This window comes from Triturus cristatus, chromosome 8 (genome assembly GCF_964204655.1).
Source record: "Triturus cristatus chromosome 8, aTriCri1.1, whole genome shotgun sequence".
In the NCBI taxonomy this organism is placed as follows: Eukaryota; Metazoa; Chordata; class Amphibia; order Caudata; family Salamandridae; genus Triturus; species Triturus cristatus.
Genome location: NC_140591.1, coordinates 641,438,262 through 641,462,380, shown reverse-complemented (window position 1 = coordinate 641,462,380; position 24,119 = coordinate 641,438,262).

The following is a 24,119-nucleotide window of genomic DNA, read 5'->3' as shown; positions in this document are numbered from 1 at the left end:
AAAAGAATGCCGCAAATTGATGAGAGCTTGGCTACACCTTCCCCTCACTGTAATTGGTAGAGTTAACCTGGTGAAAATGTCTATTCTCCCTAGGGTTTCTTTCTTGTTTAATACAATTCCTCTTTACTTTGAACCCGTTTTATTGGCTAAACTCCAGAGCAAGATAAGCTCTTTTATTTGGTGTAACAAAAATCCAAGGATAGCCTGGAAAAAGATAAGGTGTCAGAGAGAGAAGGGGGGCTTGGCAGGGCCCGACCTACAGGCTTATCTCTGGGCATTCCAGCTTTCTCACTCACGTATGCTTTTAAAAACACCTTCTGGCGTGGGGATTGGCAATTTGTTTGCCACTCTGTTGAAGTGCGAAGGAGCTGGGCAGTCTGGTTTTCTGTTTAAATTCGGAGACCCCAAATTCTTCAAAAAGGTCAAGTTGAAGATCCTACAGGGCCTGGCAAGAACATGGGCAAAAATAAAATCCTGCACTAAATTGGGGTATTACTCCAGCAGAGCTCCTTTATGGGATCTTCCAGAGGCGCCAACCTGGCTAAATGACGCACTGACTTCACCACTCAGGGAATCTGGGTTGGCTGTTTGGGGGAATCTTTTTGTGGAAGGGACTTTGCTCCCCTGGGAGGACTTAGTTCGTAAAGTAGGGCCCAATCTATCAAGATTTAAATATGTACAAATAGTAAGTTGGGCCGAAGCAGTAACATTGCGACCCACACGACCTAATAAGTTCATTCTAGGGGGAGGAAGTCACTTGGAAACCCTCTTAGTTGATCAGCCTGTTGTAAAAAAGGAGGTCTCGCTATGGTATTCCCTAATAATGGATGAAATGGATGGCGATTTTCTTCTCCCGGAACAGCTGTGGAGTTCCTTGGTACCGACCCCCAATATCGTAGATCTTTGGTTGTTTTCCTGTAAACTGCTGTGGGAATTAGTGACACCAGCTAGGTTACGCAGGAATCACTTGTTTACACTACACAGGGCTTACTATTCCCCACAAAGACTTTCGAAATTTGCGGCTGGTGGTCCTGTGGCTTGTCCGAGATGTGGACTTATGGAGGCTACTGATGCACACATGTTTTTCGAATGTCCTCACTTAACTCCATTTTGGGACGCAATTAGTAACAAACTCTCGGCCTGGCTGGGGCGTCCGATATTAATAGATCTGAAGCTAGTAATTTTTGGAACAGCAGACTGCACACGATCAATGGCTGGTAATCTTCTATTCTACGCAATGTTGGTGGCTCGCAGAGAAATCTGCAAACGCTGGAAAGAACCCACTGTACCATCTCTCCATGAGTGGCGTAGATCCCTGCTCCAGTTCTCTATATTAGATATAGCCAGGGCTGGTAATCGTGACAGGAGAAATTTCTGGAAATTGCTGGATGGCCCGGTTTGAACCTGCTGAGCTAGCTGGGGTTTTTTTTTTTTTCCCCCAGCTCCGATGATTATTCTGCCATAGTACTATCTTGCTGTTTTTTACTTTTCCGATGGTTCATTTTTCCATCGTCCAGGTTCACTGGTTTTAACGGCAACGGCATATATAACCTTAAAGTTGGTTAACTTCTGTCGGTTGACTAGTAAGGGTTGAGCTGCTGAGGTGGCCACGGCAGCCGTAGGGCTCCTGTATTTGACTTGTCATCTACTGCCCTTCCAGCATTGGCTGTGACAGCGCAACGGTACTCTCGCAACTCTCACCACCCATACAGTTAGCTCTCAGTAGTATGGAACCATGGCAGTAAATGAGGAAAAAGAAAAAAAAAAAATTAAGAAAAAAAAATGCTTTTTAATGGAAATTTCACTTCCATGAAATTCCTGACAAATTTCAAATAGTATTCTGAAAGGCCTAGGAACGACTTCACTCCATCTTTACTTTGAGGTGTTGGTGCTACTCGTATGACCTCCACTAAGTCATGTTTAGGTTTTACACCATCCCTTGATAACACATGGCCGAGACACTTGATGGATTTCATCCCTATCTGACATTTCTCCTTCTTCTTGGTGAGTCCTGCACTCCTCAATCTCTCTAAAACAGTTTTGAGTGTGTTGTTATGTGCTACCTCTGTGCTCCCAAACAATAACAAATTGTCCTGAAATCACAGAACATTATCAACACCCTCCAGAATGTGCTGCATGATACTCTGCAAAAACTGCTGCAGCTGTGATAAAGGAAGTTAAAGCCCTACTATCAGGGTGCAGCTCCACCTAATGATATGCATAGGATAGGTCAATCACTGAAAAAAACTTCCCTTTCCCCACTAAACTCCACATCTTGTTTATGTTCGGTAAGGGATGTCGATCAACCAATATGTTAGCATTTAACTCACACAAATCAATGCATAGTCTTATCGATTTCCCATCAGGTTTAGATGTGATAACCCATTCATAACTCTCAATTAGTTTAATCGCACCCAAAGCTATCAGTCTTGCTAACTCTTGTTTAAGAGGTTCTCTCAACATGAGTGGGATGTTCCAACATTTGTGTGCAACAGGCTCTGCATTTTTTCTTACTTTTCTTTTGTGCTGAAATTCATTCCAATTTGTCTGAAAAAACATCAGAGAACTCACTCAACACTTCGGTACAACGCACAGATCTTTCAGTTAGCATAACTGGCACTTCAACTGTGGGATCCAACTTTCCCCCTCTAAGCTATCAATATTATTAACTGATCTAACACTCATGTATGTGCATATTCTTGCGACGTGTCCTCTATGATTACACTTCCTACACAACGCAGACCTAGCTCAACAATTCATGTTGTTTGCTAGATGCCCCAGATTGCCACAAACTAATCATTTCAATCTTTGATATGATTAAATCTTTCCTTCCCTGAAATCTATGCTGGTTAATTTTTCTTTTTTAACATTGGCACAACCTTCTGTTCGTGTATAAAGATGGGTATGCAGTTCCTAAGGGTGAGAAGACATATAAGGTCAGCGAGTACTAGGTTTGATATGTAGGTTCAATAAGTGAATCCTATTATTCAAAGTGAGAGGGGGAGACCACTCTTCGGAACTGGAGCCCTCACACACCCAGCAAGCTAGGTGTCATGCTTCATTATCTGGGCTTGCTCCTCCTCAGGCCGGCGAAGCAATGCCTGACGGGCTCCCATAAATGGGGCTCTTTGTTGGAGATCTTTTGTCCCTGCCGTTTGGTGCAGTGGGGGTGAGGGGCCCAGTAGTGTAGATGTAGTGTAAGTGAGTTAAAACATGTCAATTATTCCTTGAATTGTATTTATTCTGGTAGGTAAATTGCCTGATTAAAAGTCAATAAAGTGGCGTAAAGCTAGGGGTTAAGTGCCTAGATGCCTATGTCCTACTCTCATTCGGTCGACATGTTTCTTGCCTCTGTTGTCAGTAAGATCATGGGCAATTCATCAGGACCAGGGTATCAAATGCTATCTACACAAAATGAGAGGGGAAAACCTACCTCCCACATCATAATACAGTGGGCAATGTCCCACTGATGTCACGCAACCTAGATCAGAAAAAGGACAGTTATTATAATAGCTGTACGTTTACTCGACATTCATAATGTGCCTTATACGCCTTAGTGACAATAGCACACAACATATTAGAAGGTGTGCATATACAAGTGATGTCTCACGCAGTTATAGTGTCTAGGTGCTGTATATAGTGGAAGGACCAAGCACTAAGTGTTTTAAAACCAATTACAACATAAAAACATGAGCAAAGCAGCGGTGGAGCATATTGTTGTGGAAATGCTCACCTAAGGGCCTAAATAGTATGGCCTCTCACTTTGAATAATAGGATTCACTTATTGAACCTACATATCGGACCTAGTACTCGCTGACCTTATATGTCTCCTCACCCTTAGGAACTGCATACCCATCTTTATACACATTGCCCTGGGCACGTATGCGGGACCTGAAAAAAGCCCATTGTCCCTCCTCTTGTTGTTACATACAACCTTCTGTTCACCAGACACCTCATTTACAGCTTCCTCACTGGTGACTCTCATCTCTTTGATGCACTCTGCATTGTGCTCAATACTTTTTGCAATGTCCATTGCATCTTTAAGAATTGGGTTTCATATAAGTAATTTTTCCTGAATTTTGGAGCTGTTGGTACGCCGCATCAATTGATCTCTTATGAGTGAATCTGATAACTCCTCAAATTCCCATATCTCAGCCATCCCATGTAAAATAGCAATGTTGTTTCCCACTCTCTCATTTTTCCCTTGCACTCTCCCAAAAAATGTATGCTTTTCAAGTACAACATTAGTTTTTTTTCCAAACTGTAATTCAAGTTTTTCAATCGTGCACCAATACACATCCATCTCCTCGGACACATCTTCTCCATTCTCCAAATCCGGTTGACTCTGATATACTTTCCTTCCCTCTGTACCAAGATTATGTAATAATATATGTTGCTTCCTCAGTGCAAAAAACCCATTATCCCCAATGGCAACCAGATATGAATCATATAATTGTAGCCATCTTTTTCAAGATAAAATTGGCATTCCAACGTCAGATTGAAAAGGTGGGAGCTGGGTCATGCTAGCAGCAGCCATGTTACTTATACTTCTTCACATGGTTAACCCTGTTATTTATCACTAGATATTTATGACACTCTGTATATTTAAGAATTTTGAAATGCAAAATGTTCCCAGCTCACAAGAAATGAAATGTAATGTTAATTCCAGGTATCGTTCAATCAAGTTATAGCATTACTGGCTCCCCCCACATACAACCAATATCATAGGTAATCCTTATTTCACTTTTGTTTACTTAATGCAATTTCAACAAAATAAAGAAAATCACAATATATATATTCTTCAAAATAGTTGCTTAACCACGTGTATCGCTTCCTTAAATTGACATTTCTACTGACACCCAAGTCCGCGCTGCACCCACAATACTTCCACAATACTTCCAACACTTAAGGTTACACTTAAGGTTACCACAACTCCCAAAGTCACTGTTCTCTAAACACTGTCTTTCCCTCTCTTACTCCTGGATAACTTCTTCCGTACACTCCTCTACTCCCATGAAGCTCTTCTGACGTCTCCTTCGATTCCCTGCACAAAACTACTGTACACTCCTCCTCTTCCGGATTCTCCGTGGTCTCCCGGGACTTCTCCGATGTGATCCAAAAAACAGGTTGTTCTCTTCTGGATCTTCGCTCGAGCACCACAAGTTCTCTCCTTTAAATACCGGAACTTCTTCCTCATCCATTACACCGTGTATTTTTCTTTTCCAAAGTCGTAAATGATTCACTTCTCTCCCCAGTCTCTCAATCTTGCAATACTTCAGACCTCTGTGTTGAAATCGTCTCAACACTTAATTTCTTCATGTTGTGGCCAGCTGGATTCTGTTACTCCTCCCAATACGGTGCGGCAACTTCGCCTCATAAATATTCACTGCATCGATTCAAAGCGGATGTAGTATTAGTTGTCCTCTGTCCAACCTTAGTCACCAGTGAAATTAGGAAGATTCAGGTAAGTCAAGTTCTTTATTCCAGATACAACATACATAAACCAAACACAGCTGACTTTACTGTCATCTGAGCGACACAGCGGTTGAGAGTGAACATTCAAATATGACGGGAAAAGGAAAGGTGGGAAGAGGGGTGTGAGGGCAAACCATAATAGAAAGGGAAATAAAGACAAAGAACCAGGTAAGCATGTAATAGTACAATACAACAGTTACATGTATTCCTTGGCATGGCATGTTACTGTAGATATATACAAGAATTTGCCACAGTAAGTACTCTGTTATGAGACTTGACAAAAAAGAATGTTTCATTTCATTGGTCATGTGAATGTAAGCAAAGTTTCCAGAGAATCAAACAAGGTATGACTGTGAAGAATGAAATGCCAGTGTGCCTGAGTGGATGAGTGGTGACAGTTAGAGATGGGCTTAGCAGCTAGGCAGGCTGCTTCTGGTGGGGCTGGTACATGACTGGTACTTGAACAGAGCTGGCTGGACAGAGATTGATGTTACCTTGACATGGAACCAATAAAGAAGACTTGGAAAATACTACATGGCTACCAGTGTCCCTATGTACAGGGTACAACACAAACCTTCCTACAGATGTTGTTGTTGTTGCAAGCCCAGTCATTTTAGGTGCCATCCTTGAATAACACAGTGGACATCCAAATGGTCAAAGGCATATTGTGGCATATGCAAGCAGAAGTTTGACCCAAACGAGACATGCTTATTCACAACCCGAGAAAGAATGTTTAGCGGTGGTGTGGGGTTGTGAACATTTCCACGCATTCTTATATGGAAAGCCTTACATGCTTGTGATGGATCATCAAGCCTCATTTACCATCTTTTGCAATCCACAAACTAAGATGCCTCTTTGTGGTAAACGTTTGGGTCTATTATTACAATAATACAACTACACAATCGTGCACCATCCAGGGAGAAATCAAAACCCTGTTAACTTCTTCTCAAGAGTGCCTTTAGAGTGCCATGGCACCCCTTCTAAAACAGCTAAACATCACAGAAATTTCCTTGTGAAATCAAGTATCCCAGCTGCCATTTTGTTAGAACAAATTGCCACTGTCACGAGTCAAGTTAGTGACATGTCAAAACTAAAAGACATTCCATATCATTCTTGAAACCATCACACTCTATCTCTTAACAGTCACAGTGAACACCATATGTTTAAAAATGTCAAGGATTAACTGTCTGTTATTCTAGAAGGCATTATCCTGAGTGTTTCGAGAATAGGTATTTTGGAAAGTCTGCAACAACAGATAATTGAAGTGGCAATTGAAGGACATTTTGGATTCATTGCCACAAAATGAGCTCTCTGAGACCGTGTCTGTCTTTCATCGAAAACAACTCAACACACCTTAAACATATTAGTGCTGCAAAAGCATGTATGGGAAAGAATTGCCCTTGACATCATCTGAGGGTAACTGTCACTAAATACTGCCAATTTTCATTGATACAAGATCTCTCATTCATCACTCAAAAAAAAGTCATTGACAGATTAGACAGCATCTTCTCGACTTGGGGTGTTCCTGCTATATTAAAATCTGACAAAAGCCCGCCTTTCAAGAGTCGTGATTTCAGAGATTTTCTCATTCACCTCAATGTACAGCATCGGAAGAGCACACTTCTTTGGCCACAGTCCAATGGCAATGTTGAACATTTCATGGGTATGCTCAAGAAAGCTGTTCAGCGTGCTGTCTTGGAATTCTACTCTTCGTGCTTACCATTTAATCCCTTACTCTACCACATGAAATAGCACCGCAATCTTGATGTTCAGAAGAGCCATGATGACCAAGTTACCTCAATGGATCAACAGAAGATCAAGTACTGCGGAAGAAATCTGTATGTGGAAACTGAAGACCTATGCAGACAAGCATTGACATGCAAAAGATGTTTCTTTTACTAGAGGAAATGGACTGCTTGTTCGTCAGTCTGGAAAACAAAAATCTAATACTCCTTTTGATGCTGAGCCATTTCATGTTGTGACCAGCAAATGACTTGTTGTGACTGCCCAACATCCTGGGAAGTCTATTTCGATAGATGTCTCGGATTTCCGGCATGTGGCTTATTGCTCATCAGGCTTTGATGGCAAAGTAGAGACTGGTCAGAGAGGACAATTAAAGACCCCCCTCCTACTGCTGTAATTCCTAAATTGCCAAAACAGATCATGGTCACTTTAGCTGCCTGTCCTCAGTCTTTGAAGACCCAGTTGGGACATGTGATCAGAGTGCCACAAACACTCATCAAAGAGCTATGATTGTAAATATTTGTCAAAAATCAAAACATCGGATTAAACAGAGGGGGAGATGTAGTGTTGTGTGAGTTTGCAATTACAGAAACCTTTTGGCTCCTGATGGATTTAATAGAACTGTGACGTAAGCATTAGAGTGTGGTGAAGTAAAAGCAGGTTTAGAATGTTGAGTTCATGGTATGTTACACACAGATGAGTAAAGACATGTTATACCAAGCTCCATGCGTGGCATAGTCATTAGCAGGTACCCAGGCTGGGGAGGACGCTACAGTTAAGAAGTTTGTATGGATGGATAAATAGAGTGTGAAAGGTAAGCATGCTATTGAGAAGGTAGAAGATACCAGGTTGATGGAGGTCAAAGGCAGGACTGAATAGCTGGGGCAAACCATCAACCCTGGGAAGAAACCAACCTGAACACTCACAAAAGAAAACCAAATACTAAGGACTGTGCTGAAGATGCAGCCCTTTTCCATACTATAACTGAGTATTGAGGATTGCTAGCAAAAAAACAGAAGAGAGGAGATCAATAGTAAGATAGCCTATACATAACAAAAAGCACATATACAGATTGCACACCAAGAAACAGGAATATTCAAGCTCAGCAGTGCAAGGGCACTTCAAGGTAGAAGGTGGACACGAATATCAACATTTATGGAAAGCCTAGTTTGAGACTGGTAGTGCCTACTATTTGAAGGCCCTGTATAAAGCTGCAATGTTGTGACCATCAAAAAGTCTGAACTAAGACAAAAAGTTCTAAATCCCCATCAAGGTACTTTTACCATTGGAGCCACAAACACAACTGGCACTCAATCTAGCAAATGATTGCGAGTAGTAGCCATCTTATCAATGAATGTTATCTTTAGCAATGATAACGGACATGCCTGCGTTATTGCCACTATACCTCTCCCAGTGACGACTGTAAGATGCAGCAGCCTCATGCACCCCCACCAGTAACAATACTGCCAGTGCCCAGTACATACTCCAGCTGCATCAGCAACATAAGGATAAGGGGTGGATACTAAACTCCACAGTGAGTGCCTAACTGAGACTAGTACTTTCTTTATGAGACTCTGCTCTGATAGAAAGTAATGTAAGAGAAGCCAGTGCTATGACTGATGTTGGAGGGCACTTAGATACCACTAACGTGCCTGACCACCATGTACCTACTACTGCACTCTCTCTGTAAGTGGGTCCTCACCACCTGCACCATAATCAGCTGCTCCCAGTTCACCCGTCAGTAGCAGCTGAGACTTTGACGGATAAAGACGTCCAGTTCACGGACTCCATTACGTGGCGATTGTTGTGACAGCACCACTTTCCTTTTCAAATCAAATTACCGTCCTTCAGAATTCACTATCAAAGTAGATGCCGGCTGTCTGCATAAGAGAGATGAGGAATCTATTTCCAATAAATTAAATCGTTGTCCCAGGTTCCCAACCCATCCCTTGTCCTGATGAAGACCCCCTTTGATGCATACTAATTGGCACCACCATATTGGGTCGAAACGTCGACGTTACTTGTCCTATGCTTCCGTGCAAATCCACATACAGAATAAGGAAATTACAGTCTATAGTGGTTTATGTACTTCAAGTTGGATCTGATTGTTTATTATTTCTATGTATTGTCTATTGTATATATTTGTTACATGTGATTTTTGTTCAAGTACACATTGTTTCACTAATTGTTTAATTTTGTATGTGCTTTCTGGTTGGGTCACCCTGTAAACACTTCGGTGTTTTCCATATAATAATTAATACAATTCCATCCAGTAACACAAATTCATTTCTGTTTCTTTGGTTTTGTGTGTGTTCCTTGCGGTTCTTCAGTGTATTCAGTACATGTCCAAATAAGTTTGCTTATTTCCCGACAGAACCAATGTTTTTTGCTTTCCCAGTTCACTGGTGGGCTGGCATACATTATGACTGCAGATGGAGATTTTTGCCATTTTAGTGCTTGTACTTCTCAATGTGGACTCAGATCTAATCTATTACTCTGGATGACTGACAATATAAACATTCAATGGCTGCCCTGTAGGTTGATTCAACAGGTGAATGACACTGCCAATAAAAAATTGCTGAAAGGTGCTGACTCATCGCCCCACTGAGAGCCTCTGGGCGATCTAGAATGTAAATGGCACTCCAGGTAAGTAATTGCTGATGGCAATTGACCCCAAAAACCTATTATGTATGATTTTTTTCTATATATGTGCTCAAGTAGGTAACTAAAACTATCACAACAGGCCTGACAAAATAAACTGAACAATAACACATTTCAAACACTTGAATATTTACTTCATTTCGGTTCTGATAGGACTCTGAAATAAAGACGTGTGCAGGGTTTAATTTTGTAATTAGTTAAAATTAACAACTAATTATTTTAATAGTTTGTGATTATGCTGGATTTCGTAAATTGCAGATTATAATGCTTTTGTAAAGTCTGCAGAATTCGCAAAGCTCCAGAAGGGTTTTGTGAGATTTGAGTAATTAATTAAATGAATATGTTTGTGTGAAGAATTAATTGATTTGAATAAGACTATTGTTTCTTCCATCTCTGCAGACAAACCACATGACTTAAAGCTTCTAACAAAAAGAATGTCTTTCAAATGAAACTGAGAGCGGCTGTGTAATTAATAATTCGAACGTCGAACAAGGAAAGAAAAGATTGATTGAATTTTTGAGCAATGTAAAGAAAGCGTCAATATAGTTTTGTAGTAAAAAAAAAGATTATAATTGATTTGATTGCAATAATCATCGTATCTCTGGGGTGAACGATGGATTCAGTTTTCATTAAAATACTGCTTTTCTCTCCAGTAAAAAAAGAAAGAAGGAACACAGTCTTCTCTGACTACCCGATTAATATCATTCCCAGTAGTATTCAAATAAAGAGATTAAACCCACTGACATTCCATTAAACACATGGATCGAGACAAATGTTACACTTCGCTACAATTTGCCCTGACTAACTCATAATTTATCTTTCGAGCTGTATACCTTTTTTTGTAAACAATTGCCTTCTCCTATTAAATGTGACCAAGAAACAGTTCTGCAGTACAAACACCTTTTACCACCACATTATGAAAACAGATTCTGGAGGTGACAATGTGTGACAAAAACATTAATGGCATTGAACTTTTGTGTGGTGCCGACATGTCCTATTAATTTTAGAGCTGCTGTCTTTTTGTGTTGTAATATTTCAATGTGATTTTGTTTTGGTGCACTATTGATGTGTTGTTTCTACGCTGACTGTTTTGAAGTTATTTTGCCTGTTATGTTTTGTTACTTTGTGAATATTATGTTATCCTCTGGTGTTTGCTTTAAATATGTCAGCAAATGCAGATACACTTCAAGCCTTGCTTGCCTTGAAAGTTCCTGTGACAAGCAACCACGTACCACGGTCTAAGATGGTTAAATGGAGGTGTTCCATTTCTTCAACTGCTGAGCATGACCTCCTCTGTAAGCCCCTAGTATATAATAGGGAAGGGGATTAAAACTACCTCTTAAAACGCGCCACAGGGCGTGTTTGCACACGTCACCTCAGGCCCCGTCCCCTCCCTTCACCACTGTGTAAACACGCCCTGTGGCCGTTTTTAGTTGGGAGATTAAGTTAATTTGAATCCATAAGTCCATAAGTGTGGCAGAGGCTTTGCCTTAATATAGTACTCCCTTTGCTAACTTTTGATGATACAGATGCAATAGTGTGCAAAGAGTACATGAGAGATTGTTTCACTGTGTTGCAACAGCTGAGCCAAGTGCCTGTTTTTAGTGTTTGAGGTGTCTAAAGTTCATACATATAACTCAGAGTTTCCTCAGGCTAATTTATGAATGTCAGACAGAACACGGTAGAAACAGAGAGAGGCAATATTTCCTTACTGTTTCACATTTGTGCTGTCTGAATTTGTATGCACTATTTTCAGTGTCGGCTCCTCCGCATAGCCCCACTGTGCAAAAGGAAAAATAAAACGATAGTAATGTATAGCTATTATCATTTTAGTTTTCCAATTGCAGTCAGTGGCACTTGGGGTGGGGCGGAGATGGCAAGAGCAGGGAGAGCAGCAGAGAGAGAAGCATGACTGTTTGGCTGGCCCGTCTGGGCCGGCCAAACAGTCATGTGCACTTTGCATCTTCCCCATCAGGCTTGATTTACGTAGCCCGGTGAGGAACCTGCAAAGTATTCCAGTCCCAGTCTGAGTGCCGCTCCGTGGCGTGCAGACCACTCACATGCATTCCAGAGTTATGGGACCAGGGGAGCCTGGGAGCCCAGGTGCTTCCTGCTGCTGGCCGGGACTGCAGGAAGAAGGAAAATGGCGATGATGGAGGAGAGGCGGCAGCCAGCTGTTAAAGGTAGTGTTTTTTTTTTGTTTTTTTATCCGCCGCCCCACTACCTAGGTCCGGTAGCAGCTGCAACTGACTATTTTGGAGTTATTATGTATGAACCTTTGACACCTCAAATGTAATTTAAAAAAATGCTTGGATCTGCACTGAGCACACGCATCTTTTTATCAGATGGCCCTATATCACTTGCACCTGATTTACAAAAATGTTGTTCAGATGAGAAATTATTAATATATATCTGTTAACAATTTTAAATTATACCTAAGGGTCACACCCACCATTCATCTTTTCTTTGCTCCTCAGATTGTTTTGTGTTTAATTTCTTATCTACACAAACCCAATTTTTCTCATTTGCCTAATGTTCTAACCCTGAGATGTATGGGGTAGCTAACTTGAAGAGAAAATTGCTCACAGTGATACAAAGAAATTGTTAATTTTAAAAGGTTTTCTAATTACCTTTTACTGGATATGACAATCTTTTTTCAGATAAAGTCTTCAAGTATCCCTGGAAAAATAAAAAGGATACACTTTTCACACATTTTCTATACCACCTGTGCATAAAGATGTTGATTCACCAAAATGACAGGGATAGCAGAAGGGTAAAAACACAGATTTTGACCTTGATCCTATCTGAATTGGCGCTATGTCCCACTCTCGGCTCTTAAAAAGGATCCAGCTAGCTACTTACGGGAAGGGGAAAGGGTATGAAGTGGAAGCACTAAGTATTGGCAGTATTGTTAAGTCCTTTTTGCTTTCTGTTCTTTCTGCAGCCCTCTGAGAGCTGTAATAGCAAGGGCCATGCCACGTGTGACAAAATGTATGTCTGCCATAGCATATGCTGCTGCCAGCTATTTTTCTGAATGTGTGTGCTATCAATATACTAAAGATAGGTACAAACCAGAGTGATACCTCTCATGTATACCCATGTTCACATACTGTTCAGTCTGGTTAAAGGCCTGAAGAGAAGATAAGTGTGGGAAATGCACTGGAAAGGGTTGTTAATTTTGAAAAAACAATGTTTGCTCTGTTTGAATTCTTCTCTGCTAGGCCTCCTACTATGACAGTCCAGGGGAACATTCAGTATTGACAATGTAGACTCATTAATGGAGACCTATCTACAATCTTAGTAAAAGTTCCACAGTCCTCATATATATGAATGCAAATAAATGATGTCCCTGCCTTTGTATATAAGCTCAAAGTTTACAATGTGCAATTGTAATATTCCCCTTCTTGTAATTTACAGATACGCATTAAGAAAACTGTTTTGAAATAATCCTAGGGCCTGATTACAAGTCAGGTGGAGTAGTATTCCCCGATGGCAAACTGTTGCACCAAATCAGGAATGGCCTTGTGTTCTTGCACACAGATTTCCTGGGCGCATACTCACTGAAAGTGATTTTAGCAGCTATTAAATACAGCTGGTAAAATCATAAGGCTTTGGCTACAACAGCAACCAAGCCTCGTCCCCCTGTTCCCGGTAACCTTTGTCTGTGGGACAGGGGGAAATTCAATCCTCTTCCCTTCCTGGACAGCTTTCCTACCCCATCCTCCCTGCTCTATAGATTCTCTTGTACCCTCTACAGAAGCCCCTACATATATTTATCACATCAGAGCAGGTGGTAAATATGTGTGTTAAATGCCTAAGAATGATAAATACCATGCAGAACTCTGCACACTAATTTCATGTCGACAAAGTTGCTGTACCCAAAAGGAGATACCAATGGTAACAGAAATTCCAGCCACTTAGAATCACTACATGGAATGGAATTCAGACGGTGTCACCAGTACCTATGGGCCATATTAGCAAGGGCAGTATCGCCATTTGTGCGCCACATTTTGCCGCTAAAACGGCGATATTTTTATCGCCCTATTAGCAAGTAGTCGCTAACAACTGTTAGCGACAGCTTAATGGCGATAGCGGCGTTTTTTTACTGATTTGCATGTCAGCGATATTTATCACTAAGGACATGCAAAGTGGGCGTTCCTCACTAAAATGTAATAGGAATAAGTCGCTAACACAACTTCTCCCTATTAGCAATGGCGACAAAGCGATAAAAAAACTCACGCGATTATCGCTGGGCTTTAACACCTGCTAAAAACCTGACTTAGCCATTGTTTTCCATGGGTGGTGGATTCTACGGCTGAATCCTCACCTGCATATTAGCGACCTTTTCTTTAGCGATGGGAATTCATCGCTGGAATTCCCGCGTTATTGATGGAGAATCGACACTATCGCTGGTTTAGTTTCGCCTTGGAGATAAACGTTGATAATAACACGTTATCTCCGCGATCTAAACCAGCGATAGCTGCCGATAAAAAATACAGCGCTAAGGGCGCTATGCGATGATTATCGCAAGTCCTTGCTAATATGGCCCTATATGTTTTCTTTCTATTTTGTCCTGCTTCCACTCCAGTAAAGTTTAATACTCCCTACTGGTGCATGAGGCTTGTTTTTCAATGCAGGGTTCTATCAACTAAAATATTCATGTAACCTGTCCTCACTTTTAGCATATGATTGATCTTTTACAGTTAGTATCTAGCACACCTTGCTATCCTTATCTGATAAGTATAAAACCTTGAATGTTATAAAGCGCCTAGTACTGCAGTTCAAAATAAACAGAATCCCCACAAGGGAAAGAGGTGGGTCCTTTCGATCCAAGAAGTTGTACCACTCTTTGGAATGATCACCATATTAACAAAAGGTACCTCACGGAATTAGATTCAAGAAATATATTTGACAAAAGATCAAAGAAAAACAGTTCTTTAATCCAAGTTGGATTTAATCCCTAAATTTCATTGGGTCTTTCATATAAACATTTTTTATCATACACAAGAGCCAAAACAATTACAGAAACAATATTACCAGCAATATTACAAAAACAAAACACTAAAAATACTTGTTTTTTATATGGAAAAACGTCCAAGACCAATCAATTTCATAATCTCTATGACCAGGATCACTGACAGAATATCGAGGAGGAGAATATCGACCTATAAAATATCGAGGAAAAAATATAGAATGCCAAAATATCGAATCCCTATCTACAAACAGGTAAGTACAAAAATATTGAATCCAAAAAATCGTTGTAAAAAATATAGTTGGTCAACATATTGAATTTTTTAAATGTCTTAAAAGTAATGTAAAATTAATGAAATAATACATATAATTAACTAAAACATACTTAAAAATACTTTAATAACTTTAAAATTAATAAATAATTAATGTAAAAAAATGTAATACATATATATTAACGTAATATTAATTAAAAATATTCAATATTTTTAGCGTAGAATAGCGGGCGGGTACAATTTACTATTACCACTCCAGTAAGTGCAATAGTAGGGAAAGCGTTGGATAGCGGGAGGGTAAAAATTACTATTCCCACTCCAGAGAGTGCAACAGTAGGGAAAGCGTTGGATAGCGGGAGGGTAAAAATTACTATTCCCACTCCAGAGAGTGCAACAATAGGGAAAGCATTGGATAGCGTAGTGGTAAAAATTACTATTCCCACTCCACAGAGTGCAACAGTAGGGAAAGCATTGCATAGCGTATGGGTAAACATTTCTATTCCCACTCCAGAGAGTGCAACAGTAGGGAAAGCGTTGGATAGAGGGAGGGCAAAATGTACTATTCCCACTCCAGTGAGTGCAACAGTAGGGAAAGCGTTGGATAGCGTAGGGGTAAAAATTACTATTCCCACTCCACAGAGTGCAACAGTAGGGAAAGCGTTGGATAGAGTAGGGGTAAAAATTACTATTCCCACTCCAGAGAGTGCAACAGTAGGGAAAGCGTTGTATAGCGTAGGGGTAAAAGATACTCTTCCCATTCCAGAGAGTGCAACAGTAGGGAAAGCGTTGGATAGCGTAGGGGTAAAAATTACTATTCTCACTCCAGAGAGTGCAACAGTAGGGAAAGCATTGGTCACTTTGCCACTGGATTCAAGCAAGCCTGGCTGAAGACGGCTGAAATGCCAGAAACCGGTCCTAGGAAGCTTGTTTCCGGTCCAGGGAAGACATGGCTTGGCAGTATGGACTGGACTGTTCCCATGAGGCACAGGGTCAGACTGATTTGCATATGGCCATGTCTGAACTGGGGTGGCAGGGTGGGCTAAAGAACGGTGATGGATTAAACCCAGATCAGTTGACTGGGGGTGAGTGCTTGCAATGTTCAACACTCCGTCCATCATTTCCTTTGGTTTTTGCTTTGTTCGCCATAAGTTGGCAGGGTATGCTCAGACGTGAGTCCCTTGCTCACTTTGCCACTGGATTCAAGCAAGCCTGGCTGAAGACGGCTGAAATGCCAGAAACCGGTCCTAGAAAGCTTGTTTCTGGTCCAGGGAAGACATGGCTTGGCAGTACGGGCTGGACTGTTCCCATGAGGCACAGGGTCAGACTGATTTGCATATGGCCATGTCTGAACTGGGGTGGCAGAGTGGGCTAAAGAACGGTGATGGATTAAACCCATATCAGTTGACTGGGGGTGAGTGCTTGCAATGTTCAACACTCCGTCCATCATTTCCTTTGGTTTTTGCTTTGTTCGCCATAAGTTGGCAGGGTATGCTCAGACGTGAGTCCCTTGCTCACTTTGCCACTGGATTCAAGCAAGCCTGGCTGAAGACGGCTGAAATGCCAGAAACCGGTCCTAGGAAGCTTGTTTCCGGTCCAGGGAAGACATGGCTTGGCAGTACGGGCTGGACTGTTCCCATGAGGCACAGGGTCAGACTGATTTGCATATGGCCATGTCTGAACTGGGGTGGCAGAGTGGGCTAAAGAACGGTGATGGATTAAACCCAGATCAGTTGACTGGGGGTGAGTGCTTGCAATGTTCAACACTCCGTCCATCATTTCCTTTGGTTTTTGCTTTGTTCGCCATAAGTTGGCAGGGTATGCTCAGACGTGAGTCCCTTGCTCACTTTGCCACTGGATTCAAGCAAGCCTGGCTGAAGACGGCTGAAATGCCAGAAACCGGTCCTAGGAAGCTTGTTTACGGTCCAGGGAAGACATGGCTTGGCAGTACGGGCTGGACTGTTCCCATGAGGCACAGGGTCAGACTGATTTGCATATGGCCATGTCTGAACTGGGGTGGCAGAGTGGGCTAAAGAACGGTGATGGATTAAACCCAGATCAGTTGACTGGGGGTGAGTGCTTGCAATGTTCAACACTCCGTCCATCATTTCCTTTGGTTTTTGCTTTGTAAAAATTACTATTTCCACTCCAAAGAGGGCAACAGTAGGGAAAGCTGAAGTGACCTGGTTCCATAAGTTGATGTGACACAGCAGACGTAGCCAGGATAGATCTTTAGTATATTTAATAATTTAATTAGGTCCATAGATCAGCCCCACCAGGAGCAGCCTGCTAGCTGCTCAGCCCATCCTCTCAACTGTCTCACACCACACCAACCTCCAACATTCTAGTCACGTCAACATTCCACATGGAACTCTCACACTGGCTGAGCAGCTAGTTAGAAGATACAGGAGAACAGTAATAACCTTACATGAAGATACTACAAAAGCGTTGGATAGAGTAGGGGTAAAAATTACTATACCCACTCCAGAGAGTGCAACAGTAGGGAAAGCGTTGGATAGCGTAGGGGTAAAAATTACTCTTCCCACTCCAGAGAGTGCAACAGTAGGGAAAGCGTTGGATAGGGTAGGTGTAAAAAGTACTATTCCCACTCCAGAGAGTGCAACAGTAGGGAAAGCGTTGGATAGCGGGAGGGCAAAATTTACAATTCCCACTCCAGTGATTGCAACAATAGGGAAAACGTCAGATGGCGTAGGGGTAAAAATTACTATTCCCACTCCAAAGAGTGCAACAGTAGGGAAAGCTTTGGATAGAGTAGGGGTAAAAATTACTATTCCCACTCCAGAGAGTGCAACAGTAGGGAAAGTGTTGGATAGAGTAGGGGTAAAAATTACTCTTCCCACTCCAGAGTGTGCAACAGTAGGGAAAGCGTTGGATAGTGGGAGGGCAAAATTTACTATTCCCACTCCAGTGAATGCAACAGTAGGGAAAACGTCAGATGGCGTAGGGGTAAAAACTACTATTCCCACTCCAAAGAGTGCAACAGTAGGGAAAGCGTTGGATAGCGTAGGGGTGAAAATTACTATTCCCACTCCAGAGAGTGCAACAGTAGGGAAAGCGTTGGATAGCGGGAGGGTAAAATGTACTATTCCCACTCCAGTGAGTGCAACAGTAGGGAAAGCATTGGATAGCATAGGGGTAAAAATTACTATTCCCACTCCAAAGAGTGCAACAGTAGGGAAAGCGTTGGATAGCGTAGGGGTAAAAATTACTCTTCCCACTCCAGTGAGTGCAATAGTAGGCAAAGCGTTGGATAGCGTAGGGGTAAAAATTACTATTCCCACACCAGTGAGTGCAATAGTAGGGAAAATAATAATTTAATATTTAATTAAAAATAAATTAATTATTAATCCCAATAAAGAAAGTATTACAATTAATTACCAATCACACAATATTTAATAATTAATTATTTATAAATACAAATAAATATTCTTTTTTTAAAATTAATTACCTATTAATAATTAACAACCAATTAATTTTCAATACCAAAAATTAATAAATACAAATAATACCAATTAATAATTAATTAAAAATAAATTAATTATCAATATACAAAAAAATGCAATTATTAATTATTTACAAATAAATTACTTCCCACCATATTCCCCAATAAACCCAAGACCCGCTACAAATAATAAATTAATACAATTAACAAAATGATCAATTAAACAATGAATACAAATTAATTACCAATTAATAAAAATTAATTACCAATTAATAATTAATCAACAACCAATTAATTTTCAATACCAATTAATAATTACTTAATAACAAATAAATTACTTCCCACCCTATTCCCCTATAAACCCACAACCCGCTACAGAAGTAAAACGCAAAATTAAATTAAAAATAATTAATAATTCCTAAAAATTATTATTTAATGTACTATAATCAAATTACTTCCTACCCTAATCCCCTATAAACCCACAACTCGCTACGGAATTCAATTACACAAAAATTAAATAGCATAAAGTTAATTACTTTAAAAATATTCAAACATACATTCCAAAATTAATACATAATTTTAACACATATACTAACACTTAAAACACTATAAAAAAATCGATATTTTTAACAACTATATTATGACTGTCGATATTACTTAATTCTATATTATGTAAATCGATAATTCTTACCTGATTTTCGATATTCTTCACCAGTATATTTTGGCAATTCGATATTCTGTCCATTCTATATTAAAAACTCGATATTCTGTCCAGTCGATATTTCTTTTTCGATATTATGACTGTTTACCCTATGGCCACAATCAGCCACCACTTTGTAGTGATCAAGTCACGCAGGTAGTTGTAGTTCAGAGAAGTTCTATTCAGGATAGTTACAAGATGATAAAGAGACCCCACCAGGAGCAGCAATCAAGCTGCTCAGCCCACTCAACTGTGTCTTCTCAGACTGAATCATAACATTCTAAACAGCATCATCAAAGTAACATTGCATTGGTGGTAAATAGCATTTCATTTACTACAGTCAGGATATAACATATCCCCCTTTCTTATACAGAAAAGAAAAATGAAAAGAAAACGAAAGAGGAGAAGTGGAGATCGAGAGAGAATTGAACATACCAAAGTAAAGAAAAGAATGAAGAGAGAAACAACAAGAAGATAAGAAAAGAAAACTGATAGAAGTTCAAGAGAACAAGAAAGATGGAAAAACAACTGGAAAAACAACTGATAGGCACAACCCATCCTCCATTCTACAAAGAAAAAGGAAGGACAAGGGAACAAGTGACTATAACAAAGAGCAAGTTAGTCAATGTCAAGACAGTATATGGGTCAGGACCCATAGAATCTTCGAACAGCATGTGGAGATTATAGAACGCTAACCGGATAATATGGGTGTGAACCCATGACTAAACCCTAGGACAGAATAGGTTAACAAATGCAAAAATATTCTAATGTATGCATAAATGTGCTAAAGGGACTAAAACCCATAGCAAACGTACAATATAGAACAACTGAACTAATCGTACAATCCAATGAAGGAAAAATAATGGAGAAAACAGACTGTAATGTGAATATAACAAATGAAACACTGGACTCCAAAAGTGAGAACTTCGGGTCCTTGAACGCACAATGTAAATCCAAGAAAATCATTCTACAACTGAAACCCATTGCAGTCCCAGAGTAGGGAAGCAAAAAGCATTTAAAAAGGGACTCTTGACGGTGAACCTTTGCATAGATCCTCTGTGAGAGGGAAAACAGAATAATTAAATGGACTCTTGACTGCGTTTACCAACTTGGAGTATACCTAGGGTCCATGGACAAAAGTGATGAAGGCAGACCGGTGATCCGCGCCGGTGAGTGACTACTCACCCGAGCTTTAGAAAGCACAAGACACCCTAGCATAAGGGACTAGACGTAAACATGCCTAAGATGCCACTGTATCTATATGGCACATATAAGCATTTGTACATAGTTCGGTACAAAAATATTACAAATATGCATGAGGACTTTGCGAAGATGATACAAACTCTATACCAGCCCACACAATGCACTTCTTAATATTGATATTTAGGCAATACCGAGTAGAGGGAATACTCGGGTACTGTCTTTCAATCACCTAGTAACCCAGCTGGTTGGTGTGTTTTACTAAATAAGACATGTACATGTGATTTTTCCTAGCTTATTAATAAATACAAAATATAAACTGTCAATCAACTTTAAAGAAACACCACCTTAAGTAGGGTATGAACATGCACTGTAGTGAAGGTATAAGTCATGTAATGTAATGTCCGTGTAAGGACGCACCTCGTCATATGTTTTGTACAGGATGATAGGGAAAACAGTTAAACAGCAGAGGTTTTTCTTGGTGGAGCTGCAGTCACAGCACGCAGTGCTTTAGGCTCTAGTAGAAATAGTTGAGACGCTGTAGGGACTGCAGACCAGTTCAATTAGCAGAAATCTTTCTTGGAGACTACCCAGGCACTCCCCAGGCAGATGCTCTCAAAACAACTGAGGCAGGCAGTAGACAAGGATCCTTAAGACAACAGACATCCAGATAGTAGAAACTGTCCTGTCTGAAGCGCATATAGTAGCGCACTTCTTCCCCAGACAATGTGCATACGTAGATATGTGGCAGGTAAACAGAAGTTGAAGGCACAAGAAAGGACAAGAAGAGTGCAGACGTTGGTGAATGCCAGGCTTACAGTACAAAGCGTAGACGTTAGTAAGCAGGCTTAAAGAGCAGAACAGCACAGGACACAGGCGTTGGGAGGCTTGAAAATCGTCAGGCTTACCCTCACTGAAGGCACAGCGCTTCCCCAGACGTCAGTAGGCTTACCCTCACTGAAGGCACAGCACAAGTAGAAGTAGGCTTTCTCTGAAACTTAGAGATAGACTCAGGAGTGTAGACAGCCTTAAGTAGATGAACAGCTCTTTGAGTAGGACTTCCCCAGGAACACAAACAACTGGCAGACCGCTGTGGGCGACCAATGGGAGGTCACTGGTGGGGTCAAGGATGCCAGTTGAAGGTAGAGGCTCAGTTTGAGGAATAGAAGAGTCCGTAAATGAAGTTGCTTGAAGTTTTAAAGGGTGATATACGCAGGTTCTTATGAAGATCGTCGCCAAAAATTGTAGTGATCAAGTCACGCAGGTAGTTGTAGTTCAGAGAAGATTTATTCAGGATAGTTACACGATGATAAAGCGACCCCACCAGGAGCAGCCATCAAGGTGCTCAGCCCACTCAACTGTGTCTTCTCAGACTGAATCATAACACTCTAAACAGCATCATCAAAGTAACATTCCATTGGTGGTAAATAGCATTCCATTTACTAAAGTCAGGATATAACACACTTCTCGCAAGACGTTTTTCTGTTTGAAAATGGATTCTATTTGCAGGTTAAATAAACTGCAATAGGATGTTTCTTTGCCCCAGAAACAGCCATCTGGGTTTTGGAAGAACATGAGGAAAAATTGATACAGTAGCAATCCCTTTGCCCACAACATAAATACATGATGGTGCTATCAAAACAAAATTTTATGCACATTGTCAGGGACTGAAGAAGAGCTAAACTCCAATGTCGAAAGGTTGGACAACTGGACACCAGACAATACAACAGGCACATGAATAATTTCCTGAATATATGAATGAAAGATACTGAAAACAATTTGGGCACATCACTCTACAAGAAACCAACAGATACGAACAGTGCCTTGTGATACAACAGCTACCACTGAAGAAGTTTGAGAGGCAATCTAACTAATGGTCCACATTTGTGAATATGCAGAAACTGCACGTCCAAGGATGATTGTTTCTATGACCCCAATTCTTAGGCCAGGCATTTCGAAAGGAATACAAGTTTATTATTTTTACCTCGCAAAGTAGTTGCAAGTACTTTTTTTTAACAAAACAGCCCTCAGGCTGTACTAAACTCAAATCACAATGGTACAATTTCCACAAAGAACCAAAACAAACTCACTTGATATCAGCAGTACAAACGAACCAGTTCTCCATTGCTGACTCTTCAGACAAAACGGTCAGATCCAAGGGTTTCACCGTTCAGGTCTCCAGTAGGGATGACCACTGGGCGAGGCACCGTCCTGCAGGACAGAAGGGGCAGCTGCGAGGAAATAAAAACTCTTCATGCAGGGATCCCTGAGCCGTCAGTCCGACCCGACGATGTCCTCGGCCTCCCCCCTGTCTGCAGAAAGGGGATGGATCAATCACCCAAAGGAGTACATGTTCGGGTGTCAACTGAAGGAAGTGGTCCGATTAGGGTCACCTGAGTCACTAACCACATCTAAGCCTTCTATATCAAATGAAGAGTTAGTGAGACAGTAGAGCATACAAACCAATAACTGTTTATTCATATACACTCAGAGCGAAGCCCAGTCTGCCTAGTTGCTAGGAGTGCTGCAGAGGGGACTGAAGTCAGCAAGCATAAAGATACATTGTGTGCATTTCATAACTGGGCTAAAACACACCCACAGTGGAATTTTCCAGGCAGGTGCAGATAAACAGTGAATTACAAAAAAACGGGTTCAGCACTTCTATCACTCACGAAGTATCTCAATTCCAAGGTCGTTCCATTTGGGACCGTCACCAGACTAGTGGGAGAGGGCCTCTATCTAGTGCATAAGACATGCACTAATAGGAACAGTGTACTCATTACGGGAACAAGTCTAATGTGGCAGAAACAAAACGTATACTGGTGCATTTCTCTGAATTGAACTAGATCAGTTTCAAACAGGCTAAATAGGCCCCTGTAAAGAAAATGGTGCAGCGAGTGCTAACTTACATAGGGCAATGCGCAAACATGAACATTCCTATTCTAAAAGAACCGGAAACATACCCACTCCATCAATGTACAGGCCATTGTGGATCATCGTGGACCTTTCACAAACATGCTGGCTAAATACTATGGCAGCGTACCTGATGCCTTCCTATTCCGGCACAGCATCATTAATGACAACTTCAAGAATGGCCACTTTGACAATGGCCTACTTGTAGAAAAGCTAAACTGTAACACCAAATACAATATTCATGATGTCAAACTGGCACCATTGAACTGCTGGAATGTCCCGTTTGTGATGTTCTGGTGGCACAATGTGTCACTAGCATATGCATAAGGCTATGTAAAGCCATTTAAGGTAGCTTTCTATTCCCTCACAAATATGTGTCCTGTTTCATGCAGAAATCTGTGTGAAAAGGGGTGTAGCATGTGTGTTGCTTTGGGTGTTTCCAGCAACATCCATACCTTTTGGACACTGCACTGTCTGAAAATGTTTTCAGTGACCAGGGATATGGGATACAGCTGTGGGTCATGACACTCTTAGGAAACCCACAGTCACCGCAGGACATTGCCTACAACTGGGCTCCGTGCAGGACAAGAAACTTTGTAGAAAGACCCTTTGGCCTGCTGAAGGCCAGGTACAGATGCCTGGATGTTTCTGGTGATTGTTAGATGTACTCACCACAAAACTGTTTGCAAAATGATTTTGGCATGTGCAATACTGCACAACATAT